Consider the following 9,787-nt stretch of genomic DNA (forward strand, 5'->3'; position numbering starts at 1 on the left):
ACCGCAACGCATGCATTTGTGTCTAAAATTGTCCTAAATACCCCCATACTCCAAATACTCACAATCCTCATAAACATTCGCCCACTCACCCCGAACTATGCTCATTTTATGCATCCCTCCGAATCCATCCCCAGAAAACCTCTTAACCTCAAGGTATTTTTGTTTGAGCAACCCAAGCATACATAATCTAGATAATTACAATTTATGATACCACATTGGAGCTCTTTGGAATTCTTCACTTCTTGGCATTTGATCTTTGATCTCTTTGAATTCACCACTTTGTTGTTTGATTTTTGGTATCTTCAACTTTTTGAATTTCTTTGGAATTTTTGATCTTCTAATTTCATATTTGACTTTGATGCTCCAAAAATTCTTCGAACTTTTCTTGTAATTTCTCTCTCTCTCTCTCTCTCTCTCTCTCTCTCTCTTTTTACATGTACCTCACTTTTTTTCACTCAAATCCCTACATGCTTAAGCAGAGGCGTTCAACTTCAACCTTTATTGGCTAAAGATAACAATTTTCCTAGATACATTTCTGGTACACGATGCTAAACATATTGCATCCCCCAGGCTAAGCGAGGTCGTGTTTTTGTCCCATGATTTCACTGGAATAAGGAAGCCACAAATACACTAGAACGTATATAGGCTCAACTAAACATTTGAGTTTTCATGCAATTATCAACACAATTCTAACATGGAATCATAATTTGCTTTTACCAAAATTTTCTCAATTAATTCCTAAGTAATATTTTTGGTATGCAACAATTTTTTAAAATTAGCCTAAATTAAGACTCTAAATTTTCTAATATGTGACCAACCCCCTACCCTACACTTATTTTATGCAATGCCCTCATTGCATATTATGCAAAAATAAAAATGCAAATATAGAGAGAATTGGAACAAACTCCCCTGGGGTAGCAGTCAATATGTTGATACTCTTTTCTCCAGCTCCATCTTCAATTGACTTTAGCCATGGAAACAACTCATCCATGTCTTGGGTGTCATGCGTCTCGTGTGGTTAACAGCTCGAAAATATCACGTAACAAGCTTCTTAGAAAATCCCCATAACAACTCTTCACGAAAAGTGGATAAATGCTGCAGTGAAAGTGCTCAAAACAGCTCTGGAACTCGAAAATTGCAAGTCTACTCGGCGAGTAGTGCCGTGTACTCGGCGAGTAGCTCTTAACTTGGAACTATAACGTGTAATATCCCATGTACTCGCCGAGTAGAATTTGTGCACTCGGCGAGTAGGCAATGTATTGCCAAAACTGATCCAACTCATGTTCCTTTGGACTCGGGTTTTGAAATTGGAAATTTCACTGACCCTTACTCTAAATCCTTCAGCAACAACACTCTCCATTACTCTCGACTCTAACGGACTCAATCCTAAGGACAAGACTTCGTACTTTTTCTTGAACATCTCTCATTCCTTACTTGACCCTCAACACTTTATTATGCTTTCTAACCTTCCATCCCTGAAACATAAGCAACTAAAAGTGAAAGTAATAAAAATCCTAAAAACAAAAATCATCCAAGTTTTAACAATTGTTCAAAACAAAACACCATAAAAACACAAAACATAAAAATAAACTCCTCAGTCTTCTTCTTCCATATCGGCTCCTCCCGCGCCACATCCTCCTTCTTCATTTCTTCTCCTCATTCTTTCGTCCCAACTGATAATGTATAGATAGCCGGGTCCGGGTCTTGGTGCAATGTTCATCTGTTGGAAGAGGTATTCAAAAGATTGATTATTATAATTAACCCCTCGTCCAATATCGTCCAAATAGCGCCGGTACTCCACTTGATTCCACCCATCGTTGTCCTCCTCCACCGGAATAACCGGTGGGTCTTCTCGTACCCGCTCGCTACGTTGCCTTACCCGTCTTCCCGGCTCCTCGGGGATTGCCGGCTCGTCCGCATGTGGAATGGAAAAGGAATCACCAAACTTCTCCACGATCTGTGCCCTCCTGTATAATGCAGTGTTGAACGGGGGAGGATAAATGACCGTGAGCGCCCCTGCTTCTTGCAAATCTAAGACCCCAAACGACCTGACAAGCCTTGTAACAAACATGCCTCCATTAATCTTGGAGTTCACCTTTTCCTTAACCGCCCCTTCAGCAAGATACTTGGCGATGCAATAGGGGAGATTGCAGAAAGCATCGGGAGTAATAATACTCCAAAGATAGAAGATATCAAGGGTTGGGACCTTGTCCCAATCCTTTCGCATGTTGATGGTGCTGGCCACGAAGCGGTGAATAAGACGATGGATCGGCGAGCGAATATAACCCTCCTGAGCGGTGGAAGGAATATACACCCGGTTGGCAATAGTATTCCACCAGGTGGAGGCCACCACTGCCTCGGGAAGATCCTTATGGCAGTTCTCCAGAAAGGCTTCAAAGTCCTCAGTCAGCATAGTGCTTTGATCATAAATCCCTAGCCTCCAGGAAAATTCAGCCATGCTTCATTGTCGCAGCTCACCACCAAGAGAAAAAGAAATTATGTTGGGGTTGTAATACTCACTACCACCTCGGAATGAGATGGTAGCAAAAAATTCCCAACACAGTTCAGCATAAACATGTTCTTGTATCTTGAATAACTGTAACCAACCATCACATATGATGGTGGTATCCCCCAAGTTGCACTCCTTCACCAAATATGGTGTGAGCTCCTCCTCCAAGCCCACTTTTCCCAACCAATCCCAGTCAACAACGTTGGGCAAATGGATCTCCTTCTGTTTCAGCGCCTCTAATTTGTTTTTGGCTCGAGCTTGGGATGATTTGGACGTGATTTGTCGAAATGAGAGCCACGGGATATCACCTTGGCTTCCACCTCTGGAAGACTGCCCCTTTCTGGACATGGTATCTGCATAAGAACATTAAGAAAACACAAACAAACAACACCCAGTAATTAAATTCGAAATAAACAGGGCTGTATAGTATCCTACTCGCCGAGTTCATGTCCTACTCGGCGAGTAGGATGAATAGCGGGACCAAAATCCGTCGATCATATATAGGGTGCCCAAAACTCCTAATTTTTCATAGGGGTTTGCTGTATTAAGTCAAATAAACATAGATCCAAAAGAAATTTCTCCTAACATTACCTAATTCATGGCAAAATTAGAACCCTAGAATTTGAGGAAACCCCCAAATCCGAATTTAAGCAAAATAGGGGCAAATCGATGATAAAGCTTGAACCTTTGATGAGTTTTAAGTATAAAGATCTTACCTTTTCCTTTGAAAGACGAAGATTAAGTGGAAAATTAAAGAAATCGCAGAGGGTGCTTGAAGGATGCTGTGCACGACGAGTATTTAGGGTAAATGGGTGAAAACCCTTATTTTACAGTTTTTATACTATCTGTGTAAGTTGGCTACTCGCCGAGTAAAAAAGATCTACTCGCCGAGTAGAACTGGTGTTACGCGTTTATTGGGTTATTTGGGCAGGTACTCGCCGAGTATACGTGCCTACTCGGCGAGTAATCCTTACAGTTTGAAAAAAATTTGAATGTTTTTGAAAAATTAATGAATTTTCTCATTTTTAACCATCCACCCCACACTCTAGGCATTGCTTGCCCTCAAGCAATTATATTCTTAAAAGAAGACGAATGAAAAAATAAAAATAAAGTAAAGGAAAGAAAATGCAAACTTGAGACACGGGTTGCCTCCCAAGAAGCGCTTCTTTTTAAGGAGTCATTAGCTGGACTCCTCCCCTTCTACGTGGTTGCAATCCCTTCCAGCAACAACAATTCTTCCATACCTTCATTCCTAGGGACTCCTTCTTCATACTTTTTGACCCTATGTCCATTGACTTTGAAAGGTGTTCCATCTCTTGACAATAGCTCTATAGCACCATGTGGAAACACCGTCTTCACCAGAAAAGGACCATCCCATCTTGACTTGAGTTTTCCCGAGAAAAGCTTTAGTCGTGAATTAAAGAGCAACACTTTTTGGCCTTCATGAAATTCTTTATTTTCTTTTATCCTCTTGTCATGCCACATCTTGGTCTTCTCTTTATAGATTAACGAACTAGAGTATGCATTATTTCTAAGCTCCTCAAGAGCATTCATTTGCATTAACCGGTTGCTCTTGAGTTCCTCCATGTTGAAGTTGCACATCTTTAAAGCCCAAAATGCTTTATGCTCTATCTCCACCGGCAAATGGCATTGCTTTCCATAAACTAACCTATATGGTGTAGTACCAATAGGCGTTTTGAAAGCTGTACGGAAGGCCCAAAGTGCATCGTCTAGCTTATCCGACCATTCTTTGCGATTGCTCCCCACCGATTTCTCCAAGATTCGCTTTAAAGCTCGATTTGTCACTTCGGTTTGTCCACAAGTTTGTGGATGGTAGGATGTAGAAAATTTATGGGTTACCCCATATTTCCTTAGCACCTTCTCTAGTTGATCATTGGCAAAATGCATGCCTCGGTCACTTATAAGAGCTTTCGGGACTCCAAATCGTGAAAATAACTTTTTTAAAAACTGCACCACTACCCGACCGTCATTAGTTGGTAACGCTTGTGCCTTCGCCCATTTGGATACATAATCTACCGCCACCAATATGTGTTTGTTGCCTTTAGACATGGGAAATGGTCCCATGAAGTCGCTTCCCCACACATCAAATACCTCGCACACTTGGATACTATGTTGTGGCATTTCATTTCGAGATGAAATGTTTCCCACTCTTTGACAAGCATCACACTCTTTGACAAATTGGGCTGCATCTTTAAAAATCGTGGGCCAATAGAACCCAATGTCAAAGATCTTCTTTGCAGTGTAATGTGCTTCATAATGTCCACCCGTGGGCCCGCTATGACAATGCTCTAATATTTTCTGGCTTTCATTCCCGAACACGCATCTTCGTATGATCCCATCCGCGCAGCTTCGAAAAAGATATGGTTCATCCCAAAAGTAATATTTTATCTCGGAAAAGAATTTCTTCTTTTGTTGACTTGTGAGATCTTTTGGGATGTAATTGCTAGCTATGTAGTTAGCTATATTTGCAAACCATGGTTCTTCTCCCACGGTCACCATAATATACTCGTCCGGAAAATCATCGCTAACTCTATCTTCGTGCAATCGCGGGTTTTCAAGCCTTGACAAGTGGTCAGCTGCTACATTCTTCATTCCCTTTTTGTCTCGTATCTCTATGTCAAACTCTTGAAGAAGTAGCACCCATCGTATCAGTCTTGGCTTTGCATCCTGTTTGGCAAATAAATACTTGATAGCAGAGTGGTCAGTAAAAACGGTTGTTTTAGATAAAACTAAATAAGAACTGAACTTATCAAAAGCATACACCACAGCTAATAATTCTTTTTCTGTGGTGGTGTAATTTTCTTGGGCTGGATTTAGAGTCTTGCTAGCATAATATATGGGTCGAAAGTGCTTATCAACCCTTTGTCCAAGGACAACTCCTAATGCAAAGTCACTAGCATCACACATAATTTCAAAGGGTAAACTTCAATTTGGTGCAATAATGATCGAGGCATTAGTTAATTTTTCCTTTAAAAATTCAAATGCCTCTAAACACTCTTTAGTAAAATTAAATGGTGCATCTTTTAATAGTAAATGTGTTAGAGGTCTAGTTATTTTGGAAAAATCTTTTATGAAACGCTGGTAAAAACCCGCGTGTCCTAGAAAACTTCTAATGCCCTTCACATTAGTTGGTGGGGGTAATTTGGCAATGGTGTCAATCTTTTCCCGATCCACTTCAATTCCCATTTTGGAAACCTTGTGGCCTAACACTATACCCTCCTTAACCATAAAGTGACATTTCTCCCAGTTGAGGACCAAGTCGGTTTTTTCACACCTAGCAAGTATTAAGTCAAGATTTGTGAGACAATCATGGAAAGAAGATCCAAAAACAGAAAAGTCGTCTATAAAAACTTCCATGAATTTTTCCACCATATCATGGAATATGGCTGTCATACACCTTTGAAAAGTCGCGAGTGCATTGCATAGCCCAAAGGGCATGCGCCTATAAGCAAAAGTCCCACTGGGGCAAGTAAATGTGGTCTTTTCTTGGTCCATTGGGTCTATGGGTATTTGGAAATAACCCGAGAATCTGTCTAGAGAGCAATAGTAACTATGGCCCGATAATTTTTCTAACATTTGATCAATAAAAGGTAAGGAAAAATGGTCTTTACGAGTGGCATCGTTTAGCTTTCGATAATCGATGCACACTCTCCAACCGGTTACCTTTCGTGTCGGAATTAGCTCGTTCTTTTCGTTGGTTATGACCGTCATCCCTCCTTTCTTGGGCACCACTTGGACCGGACTCACCCACGGACTGTCGGAAATGGAATAGATAATTCCCGCATCTAAGAGTTTAACCACTTCCTTCTTGACAGCTTCTTGCATATTTGGGTTTAATCTTCTTTGGTGTTGTACAACCGACTTTGCTCCTTCTTCTAGATTAATCTTGTGAGAGCAATAAGATAGGCTTATTCCCTTGATGTCGGTGATGCTCCATGCTATGGCCCGCTTCCGCTTCTTCAACACTTGCACGAGCTCTTCCGTTTCAGATTTGGACAGGTCAGAAGCTATGATTACTGGCTTTTGGTTTCCATCTTCAAGGAAAGCATACTCCAAATGTTCTGGTAACTTTTTGAGCTCAGATTTTTGGTTCTGACTGTTGTACTCGCCGAGTGCAGGTAAGGTACTCAGTGAGTTGGTAGCTGCATTCACGACTTCTGATTTTTCTGAGGATGAACTCGGCGAGTAGACCGGACCTACTCGGCGAGTAGAGCTATCAGTTTGCTTGACTATTTCTTCAAATTCAGCTTCTTCCAGCAGCCTTTCCATCTCCATTAAGTCTCTTTCTGCATCAAATTCTTCATAAAAAATTGTGGACTTGCTGGAATCTTCACTTACGCACTCCTCCAATAGTTCGTTTAGCATGTCAATTGAGAACGCCGTGTCGTCACTGTTCCTTGCATACTTCATGGCTTGATCAACCCCAAAAGTTACAGAATCATCACCTACCCGCAAAGTAAGCTTTGAATCCCTCATGTCTACTATAGCACTCGCAGTGTTGAGGAAGGGTCTTCCGAGGATGATCGGGACTTGAGGATCTGCCTCCATATCTAGAATTATAAAATCCGCGGGAAAGACGAATTTGTCCACCTTGACTAGTAAGTCTTCGCAGATGCCTCTTGGGAACGTGACTGTCTTGTTTGCTAAGTGAATTGCCATGCGAATTGGCCTTGGTTCCGGGAGATCCAGCTTCTTAAAGAATGAATATGGCATTAGGTTCACACTTGCTCCCGAATCGGCTAAGGCATGAATGGTAGCCAAGTTGCCAAATTGGCAAGGTAGAGTTAAGCTCCTCGGGTCACCCTTCTTCTTTGGTAGCTTATTTAGCATAGCAGCTGAGCAGTTTTCATTGAGGACCACCTTCTTCACTTCTTCCATCTTCCTTCGATTAGTGAGAAGTTCCTTAAAGAACTTAGCATATTTGGGCATTTGGGCGACAACTTCAATGAAGGGTATGTTGATTTGAAGAGCCTTGATATGATCTAGAAACTTCTGGTACTCCTCTTCCGGCTTCTCCTTCTTAGCTCGGGCTGGGTATGGCATTGGAGGCTGATACAGCTTTTTCAGGAACATGTTCCTTTGGATTTGGCAGTATACTCGCCGAGTCCATATTTGGTACTCGGCGAGTAGAGCTGTCAGATTGAAGATTTTGATTTTCTGCTTCCTCCTTCTGTGAGTCTTTGGGTGCTTCATTCTGAATAGGGGCCAGAGGAGTGATTATTTTCCCACTTCTTGTTGTAACTATATTTATGTGCGCGCCTCGTGGGTTATTTTCGGTTTTACTAGGAAGTTTGCCCGGTGATCTTTGGTTGATTTGTTGAGCAAGTTGCGCTAGCTGCGTTTCTATGTTGTGGATGGATGCTTGCTGGTTTCTAAGCATGGTCCTTGTTTCTTGAATTGCAGCATCATGATCACTATGTCTCTTTTCTGAAGCAGCTACAAATTTGGTAAGCATTTCTTCCAAACTTGGTTTTCTTTCTTGTGCCGGCTCCTCCTTTTGGTAAAACCCTCTTCCTTTCTGCCTGAACTTCTCCTCCTTAGCCTTCTTGTACTCTTCATATGGGAGCCACTCTTTCTTTGGTTTTCGCTAATCTTCATCATATCGGTCTCCACTTGAATAACAAACTTGCACCTTCTTGTTGCCATTTTCATCCAAGTCGCAATCTCTAGTAAGATGAGGCCCATTGCAATTTTCACAACCCACCCAAATAGCATGGATCGTTTGATCCATTTTATCCATCCTCCTATCCATGGTTTTTAGCATAGCCATGACTGTGGACAAGTCTTCAGTAGCTGCATATGCAGCTCCCCTAGTAACATCATTTCTTGGGTTGTGGTATTCTCTAGAGTGCTTAGAGAGTTCTTCAATTAATTCCTTGATCACCGGGGGTGGCTTCTTTGTGAGCGGGCCTTGCGAGTCAAGTAACTGCCTGGTTGTGACATTGACTCCATCATAGAAAATGGAGACTTCTTGCTGGCTATTTAGGTTATGGTGTGGGCAGTTTCTTAGTAAGCTCTTGTATCTCTCCCAAGCTTCATATAGTGACTCTCCAGCTTGTTGTTCAAAGTTAGCTATTGCTTTCTTTAGTTTGGCTATCTTGGAAGGTGGGAAAAAGTGATCAATGAATTCTTCTTTCATCTTGGCCCATGTGGTGACTGATCCGGGGGGAAGTGACTTGAGCTAGTCTTTTGCAGCACCTTTGAATGTCACCGGAAGCATGCGAAGTAGCTGAGTCTCGCGAGGCATATTTTGAACATTGAAGTAATCAGCTACATCATTGACTTCATCCAAATGCTTATAGGCATCTTCGTGGTCTTTTCCATAGAAAGGTATTTCTTTAAGTAAAGCTAGGATATGAACCTTGAGCTCAAAAGTAGCAGTCGCGGGAATTGCGGGTTGCACAAGTCCCGGGTCAGTGTCGCCGCGCATCCTCTTCTTCCATTCCCCCATGGGGATTTCATCAATGTTAGCCATGGTAAGAGTTAACTCGTTGCCGGAATCGGAGTCGTGCCCGTATGTGGGTTCTTCCTCTTCCTCGGTGTCGTACTCGGTGTCTTCCTTGATCAGGTCTTCGCTTGCTAAAGATGCGCTGGATGCTCCTGATTTGCTGCTCTTTTTCTTCCCAAAAACAGTCTTCAAATTAGACAAATGTGACTTCTTTGGTGTACTCGAGCTCTCCACGTCCTTTCCTTTGTTCCTTTTCAATGCGGATTCGGGATCTTCAAACGGGGGTACCAGCGGGGTGTTTGATCCTCTGGTCATGAAAGTCCTGAAATAAACAAGATAAAAACGTAAAAAGAACAAAAAAGTGTACTAAAAAAAACGAAAATTAAAAGCTACAATCTGCTTTACTCGCCGAGTAGGTGTGAATGCACTCGGCGAGTAGCAGTGTATTTTTGAAAGAATTCAAAACTTGAAATAAAACTAATTTAGATGCTAAAACCTAACTACTAATTATTAATCTGCAATGAATTAACTTTGTGCCAGTAAACTCACACAAAGGATCGAAAAAATTAGAAATTAGATAAATTATTTAGAACCGTTCCCCGGAAACGGCACCAAAAACTTGATGTGTGTGAAACGAACTAGTTTTAATCCTACTTTTAGTTAATAAATTAAACACACAAAGGCAGTGAACCTGTCTTTTAGTGGTATAGTTGGATAAGTAGGGTGTTGAACTCAGGGAACGGAATTTAATCTAATAACTAATTTTAACTAAACAAGTAATAAAAGTAAAGGGTTTTTTCTCTAGTTTT

General features: G+C 41.5%; 1 non-coding gene across 1 annotated transcript; it reads left to right on the forward strand.

Moving 5' to 3' along the window:
* The first annotated feature begins 8,514 nt into the window (after positions 1-8,514).
* LOC111907538 (small nucleolar RNA R71) lies at positions 8,515-8,621 on the forward strand. The gene has a single exon (XR_002855593.2). It is a non-coding gene; the product is annotated as a small nucleolar RNA R71 (small nucleolar RNA).
* The last annotated feature ends 1,166 nt before the right edge of the window (positions 8,622-9,787 follow it).

Source organism: Lactuca sativa, chromosome 6, assembly GCF_002870075.4.
Source record: "Lactuca sativa cultivar Salinas chromosome 6, Lsat_Salinas_v11, whole genome shotgun sequence".
NCBI classification, from domain to species: Eukaryota; Viridiplantae; Streptophyta; class Magnoliopsida; order Asterales; family Asteraceae; genus Lactuca; species Lactuca sativa.